General features: G+C 32.0%; 3 long non-coding RNA genes across 3 annotated transcripts; 1 reads left to right on the plus strand and 2 right to left on the minus strand.

Moving 5' to 3' along the window:
* The first annotated feature begins 941 nt into the window (after positions 1–941).
* LOC143082798 (uncharacterized) lies at positions 942–8,506 on the plus strand. Its single transcript, XR_012980473.1, has 4 exons — positions 942–1,048; positions 5,139–5,216; positions 6,061–6,174; positions 8,349–8,506. It is a non-coding gene; the product is annotated as an uncharacterized LOC143082798 (long non-coding RNA).
* Positions 8,507–13,836: 5,330 nt separating this feature from the next.
* On the minus strand, positions 13,837–17,921 carry LOC143082800 (uncharacterized). The gene is made up of 3 exons (XR_012980475.1): positions 17,801–17,921; positions 15,598–15,796; positions 13,837–14,226 (listed from the first exon to the last, which is right to left on the minus strand). It is a non-coding gene; the product is annotated as an uncharacterized LOC143082800 (long non-coding RNA).
* A 2,540-nt stretch (positions 17,922–20,461) lies between these two features.
* LOC143082799 (uncharacterized) lies at positions 20,462–21,574 on the minus strand. Its single transcript, XR_012980474.1, has 2 exons — positions 21,326–21,574; positions 20,462–20,582 (listed from the first exon to the last, which is right to left on the minus strand). It is a non-coding gene; the product is annotated as an uncharacterized LOC143082799 (long non-coding RNA).
* Positions 21,575–22,619: the final 1,045 nt, after the last annotated feature.

Raw genomic sequence — 22,619 nt, forward strand, 5'->3', positions numbered from 1 at the left:
TTTGACTCACTAAGATCTAAGGTCACAAGCGGAATAGTTTAAAATGTAAATATGATTCGATAGTGTATCAAGAACGCCATATTTATATGTGATCAGATACTGCAGGTAGTCGAACTACAACCTCGATGAAATTTTCATTTTTGGTAAAAGGAAGAAATATTTCCTACTGAGCCTTTGATTACAACCTCGATGGTATTAAAATATATACCTGGTGATGTTAAGATTAAGCAAATAACAATTTTTAATTCATCTTTGTTATTGACCTGTTAGATTTCTCCTACAATGCCTAACATATATCTATATAGTCGTACACGTCTTGAATTTATCCGAACCATTCTATATTATTTGTAATTATATCAGTGTTGTTTTATTTGTACAAACGGGATGTTGAGAAATCAACTGCAACATTCTAGTCCTAAACCATTTCATAGACTACTTAGCTTATTAAAATATTACTGCATTTCTAGCGAGTTAACAGTTTGGAATACATTGCGTGTAAAAGTCACTTATATTCACAGTTAACAATTATTCAAACCACCATTTTCTACATAAGGAAAAATCTGTTACAACATGACGTCGAGAATTTTACAGTCTTTTCCAATTGTTTTATTCTTTCAGCTTTCGATTTTTGCCATTTGATAAGGGACTTTCCATTTTTTATTCTTGGATTTTGCATATTTTGTTATTTTACTTTTTAAGACAATATGAATCCGATTGTAAAAAAAAAGTTGGCTTGTAATTGTTGCATTATAAAAACCTTGCACTTCTTTAAATTATCTATTTTTCTCAGATAGTTAGATGGGCGACTGTGAGAACAAAAGACAACTTCAAAATAAATAGCAGTTTTAGTTGACTTCAATTCAATTCTTTCTGTTGAAATTTGTACTTAACGTGATGATCTTGACCTGAACTTGGTTCTTACTTATCTTGTTAGCTTTCTTATCAGTATTTAATACGGTCACAAGTCTACAACGTTTGATATACATAAATAAACATTCAGTTGACAATGAAGTTTGAATATTTTCTTTGGTCCTTAACAGTTATATTGGTAAGCATAGAAGCCTTTTTTCTATAGATAATTGTGAATGGGGAATATAGTTGACTACCAAAACTGTTATGTTTCATTTAGCTACTACAGTTACTGTTGCAACTCTCCTTTTTTACAGTTTAAATTATGTATTGTCTTTATAGACTTAACAGTGGTTAATTTGATACATGCCTTTTTATAATTACATATTTAATTGTTTTATAGTGATTAAGATTATAACACAATGTTAACTGATTTACCCCTATTTTTTTTATTTTTCCCTTTTATGCCTGTTTGTTTTGTTTACACATCGTTGTCAATATAGTTGAATTTGATGCGACTGTAATATAAGTGATAGGTCTATCTAGCTATAAAACCAGGTGCAATCTACCATTTTCTACATAAGAAAATTGCTGTACCAAGTCAGCAATATGACAATTTTTATCCATTCGTTTGATGTGTCTGAGATTTTGATCTTGCCTGTCGATTAGGGACTTTCTGTTTTGTTTTTTCCTTGGAGTTCAAAATTTTTGTAATTTTACTTTCATATGTGAAAAATGGCTGTCAATTTTAAAGGGGAAGCTTTTTGCATAAAATATGTATGATAAGTTAATTCTAAATTACAATTACGGTCACGCCCGGAAAAAAATTAAATCTATCATTCAAAAAGAGACAAAGGATACGAAAGAGATATTCAAAGAAAAAACTGACAACGCCAGGGCAAAAACAGAGACAAAACAAAGATAAAAAAAAAACTGCTCACAAATCACAACACAGAAAACTAACGGCTTAGCAACACAAACTCAAACAAAAACTGGAGATGACCTCAGTTTCTACGATTTCGGTTCTTAGACAAGAAAAGAATTGGCAATAAGTCACATTTGAGAATGGAAAGAATGGATTCAAGTTACGATAATGCAACATTTTTGAAAAAAATATTTCATAAAGGTCAACCAACACATCATAAAATTGAGAATGGAAATAGGGAATGTGCCAAAGAGACAACAACCCGACCATAGAGCAGACAACAGCAGAAGGTCACCAACAGGTCTTCAATGCAACGAGAAATTCCCGCACCCGGAGGCGTCCTTCAGCTGGCCCCTAATTAAATATATACTAGTTCAGTGATAATGAACGCCATACTTAACTCCAAATTGTACACAAGAAACTAAAAGTTAAAATAATACAAGACTAACAAAGGCCAGAGGCTCCTGACTTGGGACAGGCGCATAAATGCGGCGGGGTTAAGCATGTTTGTGAGATCTCAACCCTCCCCGTATACCTCTAGCCAATGCAGAAAAGTAAACGCATAACAATACGCACATTAAAATTCAGTTCAAGAGAAGTCCGAGTCTGATGTTAGAAGATGTAACCAAAGAAAATAAACAAAATGACAATAATACATAAATAACATCAGACTACTAGCAGTTAACTGACATGCCAGCTCCAGACTTCAATTAAACTGATTGAAAAATTATGTCTACATCATATGAATATCAGGCACAATCCTCTCTGTGAGGGGTTTAGTATCATACCATCATAACATATATATGAAGAAGAACATAACCGTGTCATGCCAACAACTGGTTTATTAATAATAAATGTGTTTAGTTCCGATGCAAAGACCCTATAAGTGAATCAATATTAACTCCAAAATATGCAATCTTTAATGACCTGACAACAGTATCGTAACTATATCCCTTCTTAATAAGTCTATTTAAAGGTTTTGTTAGCTTCTGAGGTGAATACTGACATGTTTGTGCTTTATAAAGAATATTTCCATAAAATATTGAATGTGGAATACCTGATCGTATAAGCAGTCTGCATGTTGAGCTATATTTCATAATGCTGTCCTTAAACCGATTTTAAAATTTAGTAAATGTTTTGACTACTTTGTGATATCGAAAACCCTGGTGTAATAATTTTTCAGTTATACATAAATTTCTCTCGTTAAAATCTAAAACATTGTTAACACGAGCGAATCGTACAAGTTGAGATATATAAACACCGTAAGATGGTGACAAGGGAACGTCACGATTTAAAAATGGATAATTAACGATAGGAAATGAGAAATCATCTCTTTTATCATAAATTTCAGTATTAAGTTTTCCGTTAATGATATATATATCAAGATCGAGGAAAGGGCAGTGGTCATTGTTAGTATTAGATTTATTTAAAGTAAGTTCAACAGGATAAATTTCTTTAGTATACATACTGAAGTCGTCATTATTGAGAGCCAAAATATCATCCAAATATCTAAAAGTATTATTAAATTTGTGTATCAGATGTTGTTTCGATGGGTCTTTGCTGATTTATGTCATAAATTGTAACTCATAGCAATACAAAAACAGGTCCGCAACAAGTGGTGCACAGTTAGTCCCCATTGGAATTCCAATAACCTGACGATATACACGGAATCTCCAAAGCGAACAAAAATGTTATCTAGTAAAAATTCAAGGGCAGATATAGTATCAAAGCATGTCCAATTGACATAGTTTTTTTTGTTTATTGCTACTAAAAAATGACCCATGTCGCTTAAGAGATTACTTCAACATTACCACTTGAAAACCTTTTATTTAATGATTCCTTTTAAGCATCAACATTCTATCATGGAAATCATGATAGCAAAAGCAGGGCAATTAATGTAAGGGCTAACCGATCAATTTGATTTTAACATCATCTGAGAACGTTAAGTCTTTTAAAGGAGTTTAAGTTTTTACCGACATTTTCTTGCTGATAGTTCGAAATTATTACACGGTGTGATTTTCTACTGGTAAATAACAACCACTGAACAGTCAAAACACAGACTGAACATGTCATAAATAACTACAAACAAATTGTCTGATTTTCCCACAATGGACAGGACTGAAAATTGACTGAAAGACTGATCATAACGGTTTATTTTTTTATTTGGTCTTTTAAGAGTTGTTTAGTTCAGTTCATTAATGAAACGCAAGCTCTAAAAAGAGTACCAACTTGAAGATATGTATAACACATATGGAGGCGCTGCTCAAATGTTTATACATAACTGTGAATAGTTCAGAATTATGAAAATAAATCAAATTTTTTGTCATAAAGTTTCATTTTCAGCCGCCACTTATTGTCAGTTTATAGATGTAAGTCCAAAAAATAGGCATAGTCACTTGACTGTAAACTAATTAACAGGAGGCCATCATCTATATAACGGAACATGAAATCTCTTCTTCTTTTATTCTTCCAAAGAAGCTCTAGCAATAAGTCTACCTGATATAAATAAAGGAACAAGTCTGCAAGAGGAGTCCATGAGGCTAATCTGCGGAGACGATAGCTCATTTGTGAAGGAGATTCAAGGGATGCCACGCAATATTTAATAGATCCTTGATGGTCGATGAAGTATAAGTTTCATTGACCGATTTAGTTTTTTAATTGCATTTTAAGTCAACGACCTGCAGCCATAACCCATATAGAAAGAGTGTTCTTTTTGCGTTTAGTCCGTCGCCTGTAGCTAATAAATGAATCAAATAAATGTCATAAATAGTGTATACCAATTATTCGGTAAAATAAAAACACTTCCTATTTAAAATACCCGTGGAACCTAATTTTTAAGATACAAATTATCACATGTAAAAATAACTCATCGATGATCCTAGGCTTATACATGTAGTTGTTTACGCCTGACGCTCTTTTTTATCAGAGATGTCCTTATAAAAAAAAATGTCATATAAAGAACGAAGTTGAAGAAAATTGGACACCAACAAAAGGTGTATTCTCATACAAAATATCAAATGAAATAAATAAGAAGATGTGGTATGAGTGCCCAGGAGACAGCTCTCCATCCAAGTCTCAATGTATGAAAAGTAAACAGTTATATGTCAAAGTAAGGCTCACATCGAATAGCAAGCTATAAAGGGCCTCAAAATGATTACTGTAAAACTATTCTAACTGGAAAATCAACGGTATAATCTATATAAAAAACGAGAAACGAGAAACACCTTTTATTTGAACCACACCAACAAATGACAAACACTGAACAACAAGCTACTGATGTCTGTTCCAAAGTTTAAATGAATTATATCACACTTATTGTTTATGAATTTCAAACATGTAAACCATTAATATTTCTGTATTAAAGGTTGGATATGGTTTCAAAACATGCTTGTCAGATCACCCAGAACACACAGATCTATCATTTAAATATGAGCCTGATTCTGTAAGTAGAAGTTGTAATGATGGTAAAATGGGAACAATGTAGCTAAATAGAAGGGGGGAAATATAAAAATTGTGGATTTTTCAACTCTGTTATATTACAGGTGTCACATTCAAAACAATGCCAGACAAAAATTATTGGAAAATTTCTCTTAATTTATCATTCAACAGCAATCGAAAATTTGTCATTGGGAGAACTATTGGAGAAGAATTGATCATACTTGATTAGTCCTTACTTACCAATGCACATTATTACTGTGCACAATAGCTCACACTTTTACGTAACACCAGAGCAGCGGCGTAATACACATACATATGTATACATGTAAAGCAAGCTATAAAGGACCCCAAAATGACTAGTGTAAAACCATTCAAACAGGAAAACCAACGGTAAAAAAACGAGAAGCAAGAAAAACTTGGGACCACATCAACAAACAACAAACAACAACCCCTATACTATAGATGCCTGACTTAGATAAGGTGCATAAAAAAGCAGCGAGTCTAATCATTTTAACAGGCGACAATCTGCTCCTTAATCTGAGACAGTGGTGTAACATTACAACATAAAAATACACACTAAAATATCAATTGAAATGGCTTTACTCTTACAAAAAGACATTTATACAAAAAAACAAGTAAACATACACTGAATGAATAAGTTTGATCTATGACACAATATAAATACAATATTAAAACAAAGGTGTTTATATAACATACACGCTGGATGTAGTAATAAAAAAGATGTAGGAAGAGTGTAAGTTAGACAACGCTTACCTAGGATAAAATGGCGTTAAATCAAACAACGTACACAGGTACATTTAAATATAATAATTCTATATTTGTTTCAGAGAATGTTTGGAGTTAAATTTACAGTACACCGAAAGAGACAGTGCTACGCTTATAACATGACGGAGTCGGAGCATTCATTAATACATACCCCCGGAGGCTTGATATCAGTAGAGGTATAATTTATTGGTATAAATCCATAAACAAGAATATTATAAGGTAAATTTACAGTGGAAAACTAAAAAAAAAAAAAAAACCTTGAGTATGATTCGTTTTACGACGATTTATATTACACTTTCAGACAGATGTTAGGTGACCTTAGTATGCAAATATTGTTTCAAATCTAAATATCAGTCTAAAACCATTACATATATGTTGATCAAGTTGATCAGTTTAAATGTAATCAATTGTTATTATATAAAAAAATCAGTCTTTATAAATATTTTACATGAAAATTATATATACTGTCTGGGTCTGGTATTCTTATCTTCAGTTTTTTATGAATATTGCAACTGAAACTTAAACTAGGGCTTTACCATGAAATGTTGACCATAGACAAGTTGATCTGTTCTTGTCTGTCCATTTAGTTTTGTTACACACACACTCCAAACCTAACAGTCTTCAGAGTACCGGATTGTTCTCTCATAAAAGTTTGCATAAAGTTTTTGCGTAATGTGTAGCCTTCTTTTTAAATTGTCTTGTTTGACTATTTCATATAGTCGTCATTGGTTAACATTGAAGCCGATGACCACTATTGAGTAATAAGCAGCAGGACGTGTTGACCTTGTGGATAGGTATCGATTACGTAACCATATTTAACTGGATGTTATATAGCGAAACCAAGCGTTCTTACTAGTATACAATAAGGTATAATTGAAGCAAACGTTCTGCCTGTAATGACATTAAGGATAACGGAGATTTGAAGAACATAAAGAACGATAATTAAATGAATATTTCGACTCTTGATCATCAGGTATACTGGTTTCCCTGTTTCCAGTTAGTCCCTCGTTCCGGTGTACTAATTATATTTTCGTTGGTCGTAGAGGAAAAGGTAAACTAACAAAAATAACAAACTCCAAGGAAAACTCGGAAAAGTCCTTTTATCAAATGACAAAGTTCTCTAAACTGGTTAAAAACAGCAATGTACATTCTTACTGATAATAATAAAGATAAACTCCTAAATACGAAATTAGATAACTATCTGCGATCAACTATGAAAATCAAAATGGAAACTACTTATGTTAGTGCCAACATACTGATTGATTTGTTGTCATTTTGGAGCTAAACGTAGATATTATGACACTCGTGTTTATTATTTCACATAGAATGCTATATTAAAAAAATGTAACACGAGTCATCCATCTTACATTTGATCGGTGACATTCCTTACGAGGTACTTGATATAAAATCCGGATTTATTTTCTCTCAATCGATTTATCACTTTCAAACAGCCGTATACTAGTGTTGCCTTTATATAAATGACTAATATGACAAGCCGATTGGTAAAACTACACATTGGTGCCTATGGTTAATTGTTTACCTCAGAAATGAAGAACCAAATGAATCTAAAGTTTAACGAAACTCAGATAACCTTGATAGATGCTTCTCCAGTGTTGCACATTGTTATTGGATTCAAACAATGACCGACCTCGCCACTAGTTTGGGGCATAGTTTTATACTGACACCTAAGGATATTCAACCATCGGATGTTCCTAAAAATCAAACCTAGAACGATAAAGGTTTAGTGACATAAACAGTGTTGTTCTGGACTACAAAATCGATTGAACCCGTTTATTACAGAGAGGGTTTATACAATAATATCAACATGCTGGTGATAAGAACCACATTTAACGCAAAAGAGATTGTATTTTCGAAAACAAGAATATATACCTTGTGATGTTCCGATTGAGTATTGTGCATTTAAAAACAATATGGAAATACCGTTAACCTCATACATTGCATTATATAGATGCAAGTCAAATTTAAAAAAAAATCATTCCAATCATATGAAAGCAGATTTTTTAATTTTTCGTTTCAGAGCTTTATTCCATTTTGATATTTGTATATAGTATAATATATATTTTTGTTTTTTTTAAATTGATATACATAAAAATGAAACCAACACCTATAAATCGCACGCGTATGAAACGCTTTTCCGGATTTACCTTCACCAGGAACGGAAAAGGTCAAATTATTGAAAGCCTAATATTTCTTTAAATTAAGCTTTATGATAGATGTTATCAACTTTTATAAAATGTACCATCTACTTTTAATAAGGCTATTAGTAAATTTACACACTTTTATTCCATAGACTTATCACTAGTATTAATACTATAATTTTATTTTGTAGTCGACGGTTCTAGCATTGCTTTCAAATGCTACACATCTTGCTCATATCACTCACAGGGAATCGATTAACCAAATCAGTCGTAACTTCGCCAATTTTTGTGGGAATACCATGGTATATCTTTTGAACTGAATCTTGTATAATAAAGAAATATCAGTATGTTTGATTTTTATCTATTGATTGTAACTGTCAAACAAACTGGTTCCATCCTGCTAGGTCTGTTTGGGTAGAAAAGCTCTCCGAAGTGAGTCTCATTATATGAATATTCAGTGCCGTATCGTTTATCTTGTTGAATGAACTGTCAAATTTTGTTTTACGGGTTTATTACCAAGAAAGAGATTAAGCGGCAACCATTTGATTTTCTGTGGGGGGCCATGGATTTTTTGGGGAAAAAAAAGTTTGTTTCCAGTTTTTGGAGAAAAAAATAATTTGTTTTTGATTCTGAGAAAAAAAATTGTTTGTTTCCCCCTCAGTTGCCACTATATGTAATGCTAAAATTGAAAGAAAAAATTGTTTTCGACAATCCATAGCCCCCCGCCCCCCATTAATTCAAATGGTTGCTGCCTAACGCAATGTTATAATGAAAAGAAAAAGAAATAACAGATCCGTTTACATTGGTTGCATTGAATTACCGTGATTTCTCAGTAAAATCCAAACAGATAATTTCATATGTGAAATAAACCTGATTATGTCACTCCTGTTTAGCCCTACAACAATGGATGATGTCAAGATGTCGTCGACGACGTTGCATCAATACAATTGAGATTGTGCAGAACAGTTGGAAAGCAAGTCCTTCGACAATCTCCGGCGCAGAGTTCATATCCGTTCCATACATGCTCCGCAATACTGCACTTAATGTGACCAATATAATTTCTTTACGACATACGTACATTACAAACAATAGCTTGTTATTCCTATTCCTTTATCCTGTCCGTTCTAGAAAAATTAGCCATCTTATTTGTTCGCCAAAAAAAATCGATTTTTCCTAATTTGACGTTTGCGTATCCAAATACAGAAAAGAGCGGTTATAATCTTAAATGAAACCGGGAAACCTATTTAAAATTTCTACACATTTTTGAAGCCATCATTTTTTACTTTAAATTTAAATATCAATTTTAGTGACTATACCAGCCATGTCAATTTGTATCTGGTTTTAGCTGCGTTTCTACTTCAAAACAGTGAAATTTAGCTTCTTTTAATTATATCTGTTTTAAAGTGCTCTAAAATACTGATTTTATGAAAGACATGAATGAAATTTTGATTAAAAGTTGTGGATTTTCACAATTCCATACGATACCTGTATTTTAAAGTAACAAAAACCCCTTTTGATCCCCTACACAAATTGACGGTGACATTGTTTTATTTTTTCAACATACGTCATGTAACGTTTAAAACAAAATATGTGTCAGGGTCATGTACATAGTAAAAATTTACACATTGGAAAAGTGAAACAACAAACAAAGATCATTGCGTTTGAAACTAAACGTCTTGGAAAATTCTGACAGATCTGACAAAGTATTGATAGCCTACACTACAAACCATTAAAGTCTGAAATGGCCTATATCTGTACTCGACTGTACTGATTTTTACTCGACCAGTCTGAATTGGTCTGACTTTTACTTGACATTACTCGACCCCAGTCTGAACCATACTTGACTGTACTGAATAGTACTTGACCCTTATCTTTGCCTTTCAAAATAGTCTGAACTATTACTCGACCAGTCTGAAACAGTCTTAACCCATTCTCGACATGTACTCGACCTATTTTTCCAGTCTAAACAATACTTAACCAAAGGTCTGAACAATACTCGACCAGTCTGAACCATACTAGACCAAAAAACCTCTACTTTTTTAACTGTTAAAATAAATTTCTTTTTAACTGACATATATAACAACAGCCATTAAAATTTATTAAAGATTTTAACCTTATAAAAGAAATATATCTCTGATTATATTTAGGATAAAAAAATAAATTATATATAACTTATATCAAAAAGGGATAAAATTAAATAAATAAATAAAAGTGTTTTTCTGATCAGTGCATGTAGTGGTGAAATATAAAGTATAACCTCTGCTTGGGGGCAAACTCATAAATAAGATCACACCTGGTCAGAGGTATTAAATTCTAAATAACATTGATTCAAAATTGCAACATCCTGTTTAGATTAAATAACAAGGCCTTTCGAATAAACATGTATGTACTAGATAAGTAATACACGAATTTAAGGAAATCGGGCTTTCTTTTTACCTGTAAAACACACATGTACTGAGGTAATAAGAACATATTAAAGTGCTTTATGTATGTCATGTTAATTTGACAAAAAAATACTTAAATTAATTGATTTGTTTTTTAGTTACTGTTACTTTGGAATACATTTCCTGTTTTAAAAAGGTTGTCATGGATTGCTATGAAAATTCTATTATAATGATTATATTAAATTCTTGGTTTAATAAAACAAAACAATTAAGCTCTCATGTTTTAAAAAAATTATTAAGTTGTTTTATATACTATTTTATATATATCTTAATAAAAATAACATTCACTGCATTATTACCTGAACTCAACTGACACCATAAATCTACTAGGCTTAAGTTAATGGTGAAAATAGTCCAGTTACCATAAAATACTTCCCAAATATTCATAAAGTAAATTTTGAAATATATTGAAAATATTAGCCACAATTCATTTTGTTAGATTATTTGATCAGCTTGTTTTATTTATATTTTAAAAGTTGATATATATAATTATGTAAGTGTTGATTAATATTGAGTTGAAGTTATACTATGATTGATTATTGTGAAATTTTAATTTCTATACTATATTGAATACATTTTTAATTTCAAGTTGTTCAAATTTCATTTTTATTAGAAAAAATCCTAAATTGATAAAATTCAGTTGATAGATACAAAGAATAGGTCTAGTTTGGTTAAGACTTGGTCGAGTATGGTTCAGACTAGGTCGAGTACGGTTCAGACTAGGTCGAGTACAGTTCAGACTCGTATAAAACGGTTAAGTACTGGTCAAGTACACATTCAGACTGTTAAGTATGGTTCAGACTACAGTCGAGTATTATCAAGTAAATCTCAGACGAATTCAGACTGGTCGAGTAAAAATCAGTACAGTCGAGTACAGATATAGGCCATTTCAGACTTTTAATGGTTTGTAGTGCTACTGTATGGATGGACATTAAAAGCACCAAAAAATAGCAATCGAAAATGCATTGCAAAGAAAATTCTGTAGGAAAAAACATATGAAAACAGGAAATGAAGGTCAGTTAATTATATTTATCTTTTATAAAATAAAATCTTGGTTATATTATTATCTCTTTACTAAGTAAGCTACAGTAATAAGAGCAAAAACTAGCTTATCAAGCCAAACAAGAAGTTAATTCATTGAGATTTATTCTTACAAAATTGAATTTATTCCAATGGCAAATTCTTGTAAAATTTAATCATCATTTATCATTATTAAAGTAAAATGCACAAGATTTGTCCCACCAATTTCATTTCATTTCTGAGACTAATATCCAATTATTCAGGTAAAATATACAATACTTTGTTTATAAATATGTAAAGCAGCTGCTAAAAGCCCCATTTTTCTCTCAAAAAGTTTACTTTCAACATAAATTAAATACACTTGAGAAATTAAGCAAGTGCTACTAGCTGTGCTAGCTTTCCTAATAATTGAACTTTATTATAATAATTATGATTTTAAAATTCAAAATTATGTCACTTTCAATTAAAGTATTATTTCTGATAGAAATTTCTGTCAAAATCTTTGGTAAACTTATCCCTTTTCTGTAATATTAGGATATTTTCTAGGCAGTACTGTAACTAAGAAACAAAGGATTGAGTTAAATGCTTTTTATCTTTGAAGAAACTTATTGTCTGACTCTTGGTCCCACTTTTAGAATATAAAATATTAATGATAAGTATTATTTATTATTTTCATTTTCAGAAAGATTATTTAAATTGTATAAAAGATGGTTTATTGCATTAAACATTATTAGAAGTGGTTTAAAACACATGCTACAAGAAGTGGTCCAGTATATATAAACCTTTATAAAAATTGTAAAGTAAATTTCATCAGCCAAAGGTTGAAAGCTTATTTAAAGCTTTAGAAAAATTATGAATATGTTTAAATTTCTTAATTTTACTCATATTTTGTCTTATAATTTTTACATTAAATTCTTCTCTGAAAAGCAGGAAAGTACTTCTTAATATTATAATAACAATGTTGTAAATCGAATTTCATTTATTTTTCCAAGTATTTTTGGTAAAGTAGTGGGTTACAATGAGGTTTGTCTCATCCGTAGTTTTACTGAATTTTCACGGTCACGTGACTCTATTGTTGCTGATAAACTTGGGGTCAAACCGTGACCTGCTTTCCAACTGAGAAAAGAATATAATAGTTCCTTTCATCTTTGACTTTATTTCCATTAAAAAGTCCAGGGTCAATGTAATAAAAAAGAATAGCTCCTAGAATTAAAATATCGATAAATATTCAACTCGTTCAACGAACAACACTGATAGCAAAGGCTTACACAATGATTGCATGAATAATCATGACATACTAGTAGATGTCATATCTCCCACGTCAATGCCCTTGATTTGTCTTACCAAGATTAATAACAAATTTAACGCGTTTAAAGGGTTGCTGCAAATACAAAAGGGATGATCAAACTTACATATCAAACTGGCAACAATTTGACAAAAAACAGTAAAAAGGCAAACATTAAGTGTATAAAGACTACATAAAAACTGAAGACTGAGTAACAAAAGCCCTATCAAAAAAATCAGAAATGAAAGCAGTTAATGGTTCACATGTGCCCGCTGTGGCTAATGCAGAACTTTTGGATATGAATGTCTAAAAACTTATCTAGTCTCAGATCAAAGGTAAAAGTCCTCCGAACACTGGACACTTTTAATTTGCAAAACACTCATTTGCAAATCCGCCGCCGCCTCAAACAAGAGCTACAATATCATGTATATAACCAAAATGTGCAGAATTACATGGGATTCAATAATTTCATTGGTTTTCTACGGTTACTTTCATATTTATTTTGCAATTTGAATTATAAAAACATGGGATTTTCAATATCCCATGGGACAGGGCAAAATCCCATGGGATTTACCATTATCCCATGGGATTTTGGTTAAATCCCATGGGATTTTTTTTTGTCCCATGGGATTATTGTAGTCCCATGGGATATTTGTTGTCCCATGGGACAAAAAAAATCCCATGGGATTTTTATTATCCCATGGGATTTTTAATATCCCATGGGACAAATTAAAATCCTATGGGATTCTAATTGTAAATATATAGATATAAATAAACAGTAATGTGTATGTTACAATGTTTTCTATTTGGTAGTAAATTATTATAAGATGAATCTTTTTAATTGAATATCTTTTTTTCTTGGGAAATGTTAATTTAGCATATTGTTCTTTAACTGTTCAAAACTAAACTTTTAAACAACAAAGCAGATAATGTAAGTATCAATATATGTTTATTCATGAATTATAGAATACTTTCTTGAAACACAATTATTTGCCATTTGAAATCAATAAAAACTCTATTGTTAGGCTTAACATACTAGTAGCTATTTAAGTAAATCTATTTTTTTCACAATATCCCTCAACACAAAACATTAATAGTTTCTTATCATCCAGCATTGTTTGATGGTATAGTCCACTTTTTGGACATTCAGCACAGAACTTTGACATTATTGTGGTTTCAATATTTTTTTGAATTTAAAAGAACTTCAAATCATTGACTGAGTGATGAAAATAATAACTGATCCAACTTTTGTCTTTGAATTTATTCTGGTCTTGTTTCTATGTTTTCTCCATTTATTCTAGGTGGTGAATTTCAATCCTTCTGAAAAAGAACCAATAAAATCTAAAGTAATGGATTATACAAAATTGTTTTCATACATGTAGCAATAATATGATTTTCAATAAAAATAGCTATGCGATATGGATTTTACTGATTGTTAAAGGTTGTCCAGTGTCATCAGTTGCTAACGGCCTACATCCTTTGGTCTCTGATGGAGGGTTGTCAAATTAGCAATATACCATATCTTCCTATTCTAATACCATATAACAATCAATTAATTTATTCTTCTTTATAACATTTGGGTATTTTCCCAAGTTATATACATAATATATATATATACTGTAAATTCGGAATTAATGCAAGTTTTTTTTTATTGCGAAAAATGCAACGGAGTTGTAAACGCAATAATTTAAACTCGCATTATGAAATATTTTATATGGATTAAACAGGATTTTTCTCAAAATCGTAAAATTTAAAATCGCATTTAAGTTTAAAATGACAGAATCGCAATAATAAATGCACGCAATAATTTATGAATTTACAGTATAAAGATCAATGTTAAAACTTTAGACAACTATAATAACATTCCATTATTCACAAGAATTTGCAATATATTATACAAAATGCAGACAACAGAAACAATATTTCTTTAAGCTTTTGAAGTTCAGACAGATTTCAATTTGTGTTTTATTTCAATGAAAAAATACCTTGAACATATTGGAAATTATAACATTGATACAAAAAAAATATGTATGTTTTATCCTTATTTTTTTGTGTTGTTGGCTTGCTGTCTCATTTTAATATACATTTAAATATACATCAATAATCTTCTTCTTTATTAAAAGTAAAAATGGGATATTTTTGATTTTGATATCCCAAAACATTATAGTTCTATCAAACACCAATGTGTTTGATATTAATTTTAAGACATGTATAAATGTTCCAGACCATATCAGTATTCGGATGTTACTTTTACGGTCCAGAACTTACAGTCCCACCATATGTGTACAGTCAGACCATTTAAGTATATTTGTACTGTCTGGTACCAGCTCGACCAAACCTGTGTTTTTATTTTAACTGCAATTAAACTTTTTGTATTAATCTATTAAAGATTTCAGTTATGTTGATCTGTACTGTACATTTGTTTGTAATAAACTTGACCAACTTCTTAAAATTGGGCAAGCGTACAGTCCAAATACTTGTTTGTTCTGGAACATAAACATGATTAACAAGCATTTGGCAGGATGTCATGCTAAAATCCCATTAATATTAGTACTAAATTTTGAGTATATACATTTAAATCCACAAGTTACTTACTGAAATTCATGGTGAACACTCACCAAAAACTTACAATTGAGAAAAGACTGGAAAGATGAATGCACTAACACTATCAAAACAGAGCATAAAACTTACCGAAAAACAAGATGTTTTACATTTATCCAGGAGCAGGATAATTGAAAAGTTTTTTTTTTCTTTCTCTGCTGTCCATCATATAACCTTTGATTTCATTCATGCAAAATATGAAAATCTGCAAAGGTAAGACCTAGAACCTCAACTTATCCACATTTTGAATTTTGAACTGCATACTTGTCCTTTTCATCTTGCTGACAACCTAAACATAAAAAAATGATAAAAACATAATTCTAGATTGACTTTGTGTTTTTATTTTTGTTGGTACATGTACAAACAATTTTCCCAACTTTAAAACGAAAACATCATCACCAAAGAGGAGGTCATACTAACCTCCGAAATATTTAAACAAACCGAAATTATTACTTGATTAAGATCTTGTCGTAAATTAATGGCATAGATACTCTTATTTTTGAAAACTTGATGTCTATTGCATACTTATATTCCTTTGTACGAGAGTATGCATATTAAGATGGACTCCATGGACTTTAATGTTAGCATGATTAATTTTACAGTCACTGACAGTTTTTCAGCTCTATGTGTACATTTTGAGAGAATCTTGCAATACTGTATATTCTGATATTCAGAACTTATTGTGACATGTGTGAGGTTTTTATTAATACAACTGAAAGCTGTATCTCGTTTTCATTTCTGATACATATTTATGAGCTGAAGACCAGTGCCGAATTTTTCTCACTGCATTGAAGACCCATAGGTGACCTTCTGCCGTTGTCTGCTCTTTGATTGGGTTGTTGTCTCTTTGTCAAATTCCCAGTTTCCACTTCCCATTTTATATCATGTATGCTGATTTTTCTTAAATTACAATATTCAATCACGCAATTTTGTCCATTATTGAAAATACGATAAGCAAAAATAAATGCACAAAAAATTTAACATTGTTATATATGTAAAAGACTTTTTTTTAAATTCAAAACAGTTGCCTACACTGTTAATTTCCTTGTTTGATTTCATATTTTTAAAGCCTTTATAGCTAGCTAGATGGTATGCCGGGGCGGATCCAGCCATTTTAAAAAGGGGGGTTCCCAACCCAAGACAAAGGGGATGATCCTATATTCATTTGATTTGTTTTATTGTCTCATACAAGAATATATATGGTTTGACGGTGGGGATCAGGGATCCTGAAATTTTTTCACCTAACCACTGGATGACAGGGGATCTCAACCATTTAAAAGTTTCTCAAACATGTGGGGGTGGGGGTGAACCCCATGGACTCTCCCTATATTTCCTTTTATTTGTTTTATTGTTCTATACAAGAATATATAAATATGGTTTAGGGGTGGGGATCTTGACCGTTTACAAGTTTTCAAACTAGAGGGGGTGGGACTTCACTTTTATTTTATTTCATTATTAATTTTATTGTCCCCGACAAGAATATATATGGTTTAGGGGTGGGGATCTGGATCGTTCACAAGATAATAGCACATTCTCAAATTGAACAGAGTGGTGAAACCCCCAAAGACCTCTTTTTAATTTCATTTGATTTGTTTTATCGTCCCATTCAAGAATATATATGGTTTAGGGATGGGGATCTGGACCGTTTACAAGATAATAGCATATTCTCAAATTGAAAGGGGTGGGGATTACCTCCCATGGACTCACCCTCCCTTCTTTCTTCCCCCCCGAAATACCTTTTAATAAGCCCCAATGCACAGATAGTTCACAGTATTTTCCCTTGATTTACACTAAAGAATATACACTATACAGGTGTAATTTTTTTTTAAAAAGATAATACAACTGAAGACCACCCTGACCACAGTGGTGGATCCAGAATTTTTCATAAGTGGGGCCCACCGACTGCCTAAGAGGGGCCTGCTCCTGCCATGACTCAGTGATTCCATATATAATCAACCAATTCTTTTCCCAAACAGGGGGCCCTGAACTCCTGATCCCCCCTTTTTTTTCCTCATTTCAATCACCCTGATATAAATTTAGTTTTATCACTTACAATAGGAATGGTTTGAATTCCCCAATAATTCTTATATACCATTAATATCAACATATTTCATTTTTGATAAATGAAAGGCAAAAGTTTTCTTTGGGTAGAAATGGATAGTGGGAAGCTTTCAGATTCACACCATGCCGGTGGCTGTGTTCAAAGTGCTGGGTTTTTATTACCCTCGTTGTTTGCGGACTAACTATTTAGGCCAGTGGTGGATAATAGTGTGCGTGCATTAATCTTCTATACCTTCTTAATCAATATATTCAAATACTGACGGCAAGTGTGTGTTGTAATGATGTATCAATGTCTTTTTGAAAATCACCGTGCTATTTACATGTGGGATCGAGAATGCAGGGGAAGGAAACTTGTCAATTTTGTTTATTTATAAGCCAAAATAAAATGAGCCGCCGTAAAATTAACCTTGGGTAATAACAGTGCATGTAAGGCTCGTCTCGGAGGGGTGTCTTTTTTCTGTCTTATTTTTTAGTTATATTTTTAATAACTTACACTTTTTTCCATTATTCTCTTTCTTTCACTATTCTTTATTCCTTTTTTTTTTCTTTGTCCTTTGTCAGTCTGGGAATTCATGGCAAGCCATAACTCTACAATGTTATGGTAACCCATAACCTTCATAGTTATGGATATCCATAACTGTGCATTTTGAGGGTGGGAGAAATTATTTTTCATTTATCTTGATAAGGTTATGGGCATCCATTACCTTTCTAGTTAGGGTTTACCATAACCTTCGGTCATAAAAAGGTTTTGGTAGTCCATACCATAAACAAAAGGCTGTATTTCGTGTCTTCCTGATCCATGCTGATCATGTCATCCATATCAGAATACAATACAATTATTAGAGAAAATATAAATGTTAGAATTTTATCCTCGGTATAAAGACATCAGACAGTGGCGGATCCAGAACTTTTCCTAAGGGGGGGGCCCGCTGACTGACCTAAGAGGGGGCCCGCTCCAGTCATGCTTCAATGATTCCCTATATAATCAACCAAATTTTTCCCACGAAAGGGGGGGGCGGGCCCCCCAGGCCCCCCCTGGATCCGCCTATGCGCATCATTCGTAAATATAGCTCAACATGCAGACTTCTAATACGTTCAGGTATTTCACATCCAATTTTTTATGGAAATATTCTTTATAAAGCACAAAGATGTCAGTATTCACCTCAGAAACTTACAAAACCTTTGAATAGACTTATTAAGAAGGGATATAATTACGATACTGTTGTCAAGCCATTAAAGATTGCATATTTTGGCGTTAATATTGAGTCACTGATAAGGTCTTTGCATCGGAACTAAACACATTTATTCAAAAAACAGTTGTTGGCATGACACGGGTTATGTTCTTCTCATATATGTTCTGATGGTATGATACTAAACCCCTAACGGGAAGGATTGTGCCTGATGTTCATATGATGAAATCATAATCTTTCAGTCAGTTTAATTGAAGTCTGGAGCTGGCATGTCAGTTAACTGCTAGTAGTCTGTTGTTATTTGTGTATTATTGTCATTTTGTTTATTTTCTTTGGTTACATCTTCTGACATCAGACTCAGACTTCTCTTGAACTGCATTTTAATGTGCGTATTGTTATGCGTTTAATTTTCTACATTGGTTAGAGGTATAGGGGGAGGGTTGAGATATCACAAACATGTTTAACCCCGCCGCATTTTTGCGCCTGTCCCAAGTCAGGAGCCTCTAGCCTTTGTTAGTCTTGTATTATTTTAATTTTAGTTTCTTGTGTACAATTTGGAAGTTAGTATGGCGTTCATTATCACTGGACTAGTATATATTTGTTTAGGGAGCAGCTGAAGGACGCCTCCGGGTGCGGGAATTTCTCGCTACATTGAAGACCTGTTGGTGACCCTCTGCTGTTGTTTTTTATTTGGTCGGGTTGTTGTCTCTTTGACACATTCCCCATTTCCCTTCTCAATTTTAGACCTATAAAATTTGATTGGAGTATAAACCCAGCAAACACAAAACATCTTTAAAATGTTATTAAAATGTTGTGTCTAATGTCATGAAAATATCACAAAAAAATCGACTTGTTTTCTTTCAAGTGAGACTGTGCCATAAAAATGTTTTCAAAATGTTTTTAGATGTTTTTGATTGATATCTAGATCATATCAATATAAAAATTTCTGTACTTTTGATTGAGTTTCCTGCTTTTTTTAGTAACAAATCATTTGTTTAATTTATACACAGTGATTCATTCTATATACAAACAAGAATAAATCAGTTGTTTTGCTAAGCATATGAAAATTCACAATTCAAAGAATCTAAAAACAAGAAATATCAATTTTTACTAATCCAAAATAGCAGACACAACTCATCATGGTCAAGCCACTTACCAAATATTAAGTCATTATGTTCAGCAGCATTACTAATAAAAGTAATGAAAAATTTGAGAATATTCAACATTTTGAAATGCAATGTATAAGCAAACAGGAAACAGGTGCCAGATACAAAAATGTTCACACATCACAGTTTATCACTATCAAGCAGCTTATCAAATATAAACTCATCTTGATCAGCAGTTTTGGGAAAAACAGTAATGAAAATATTTGTTGGACAAAATCAACAAATATAGGTGGACAGCGCAAGAAAGCCCACATTCCTACCACAATGGTATAATGTTTAGTTTTTAACTCTCAACTTTTATTACCTATCTTATACACATGCATATGTCAACCTGAACATGCATGCCATATTTGCCATTGGACATTATGCAAACATTATACACATTATAAGTTGAAATTACATTGACTAAAACTTGTGTCCCAAATTCAGATTTTTCAATACAACTTCTCTTTCTAAACTAAAACGTTACACTTCTAAAAGGGGTAAATTTTAAGTCAATAATCATTGATAATTGGCTTAAATGAGAACAAAACACCATTTTACATCAATTATTTGATTTATTTAAGAATACATTGAAAAAGTCAATCAATTGTCTTATTCAAAATCACTTGGAATGTCTTGTAGTGTCTTTATATCTTTTTCTTGCTGTGCCATGCTTCTGAAAGAAAGAAAAATAATCTTATATTCATATATAAACTTCTTGCACATTCCTTTAATAGAGAACAATTCACGTTGCCTAAAGCATGTACATCCCCTCCTCTTTAAAGTTTTGAAACAAATTATAACGATGATAGTCTGTCAGAAGGGGACGATAAATGGCTGACCGTGTTAAGAGAGCAATATGCCAGGCTATATATATGAAGATGTCTATCTAGGGCTATTTTATTCTAAAATTAACAGTAATAAAATTAAAAACTAATAAAATACTATTAGTCTGAACTTTTTCTGTTCTCCAGTATATCTTTGAAATTTTACTCTTCTTCAAGATACCATGGATATATAACATGAGCTGTATTTCATTTTATTTACATGTTGGCAACCCCCCTTTTTTTCATTGCAAGAACTGCCTTTATCTGTTATGGGTATCAATCATTTTGTCAATTATTCGTTCAGCTTGTTCAATGAAATAAACAACTGCTCCCTATTAAAGTTACGGATATCCGTAACCTTTCTTTTGTTTTGGTAAACCGTAACCATTCAGATGAAAAAAGTTAGGGTTAACCATAACTTTCGTATATATTTTGTTTTTTGAACGAGTTTGGAAAAGCGTAATTTCTTTAAATAAAAGCGTAATTGCGTATTTGAGTATTGCAAAATGTAAATTAATCATTTGTATAACACTACATGCAAGTTCATTCATGTGTAACATATAATATTGCCGCAGTCGGCGTATTTACGTACCCCTTGAATGCGATGTCGAAGGTTGTTGTTCGTCCATTTTTACACAGTGACCCGGATGTCAATGTAAACAAAATACCGACTTCGGTGAGGTAACGGTTTGAGATCCGGAATATATCGAAAGCGACAATGAAGACGTCACCGTAATAAAATGAAAGAGGATTAGGTATTGGTATCTCAAAACATTGAAAGGTTATGGGTTACCATAACATTGTAGAGTTATGGCTTGCCATGAATTCCCAGACTGTTTGTTCTCTATTCTGTTAATTCACATCCATACCCTCTTATGTGTATGTGGACTTACTGTAGTTTATTTTTTAGTTCTGGCAGAGATATTAGATACAATATATATGTCTCTGGTTCTGGTATTATACGATAAGTCAATTTCTTTTTCATGCAGTGTCATGAAATATAATGGTTTTATGCATATCAGCCAAGATTGTGCGCAACATTTTAATAAACAATTCAACACTATATACACGTTTAATGTGAATTTTATTAAAATCGATGAAGAACATGAATTTGGCAGCTAGTGCCCCTTAAACAGGTAAAGTTCAATTAACAAATTCTGATCTACTGGCATTCAACACCAAATTACTTAGTTACTTGCTGTATATTGATAAATGTGATTGTATATTGTCAATACCTCAACATCGAGAATACGTCATGTGAGGTGTTGGTCGCTACGTTAGATACGGGGTCAAAGGTTGCGGCTTCGAGACAGAGAAAAACATCCAGGTAAAAAGTGTAGAATTTTGTTTTTGAAAATTTGAGTTGTAAATTTTCCTAAAAAGTACTTAATTCCGTTCATCTAGTTGTAAATTTTCCTAAAAAAAGTACATATTTCCGTTCATCTATTATGGGTATAAACTAAACTGAACAAGAAAAGTATTAGTAAACAGACAGAAAGTCCGACGTTGAATTAATTATTTTACAATTAATTGTTTAAATATATGAGAGAATGTTTTAGGCGAATTTTTATATGAGAGAATGTTTTAGGCGAATTTTCTTTAATTACAGATAAATGTATTTTAGGTTCAGGAAATGATTTATTCTTCGGGTACGTCTAAACAACCGCTCAGGACATACAAAGTGCACTCAGGACCCATTACCGTAATCATATCTGCACACATGATGGATGTTTATATTCGTTATACGCTTCTTATTTTAGAGTTAAATTTTGGTAGAAGTTGAAATCGCAGGGGCGGATCCAGCCAATTTAAAAAGGGGGGGGTCAACTACATGTCCCCATTCAAATGCATTGATCGGCCAAAAAAGGGGGGTTCCACCCCACCCC

The sequence above is a fragment of the Mytilus galloprovincialis genome, chromosome 7 (assembly GCF_965363235.1).
Source record: "Mytilus galloprovincialis chromosome 7, xbMytGall1.hap1.1, whole genome shotgun sequence".
NCBI classification, from domain to species: domain Eukaryota; kingdom Metazoa; phylum Mollusca; class Bivalvia; order Mytilida; family Mytilidae; genus Mytilus; species Mytilus galloprovincialis.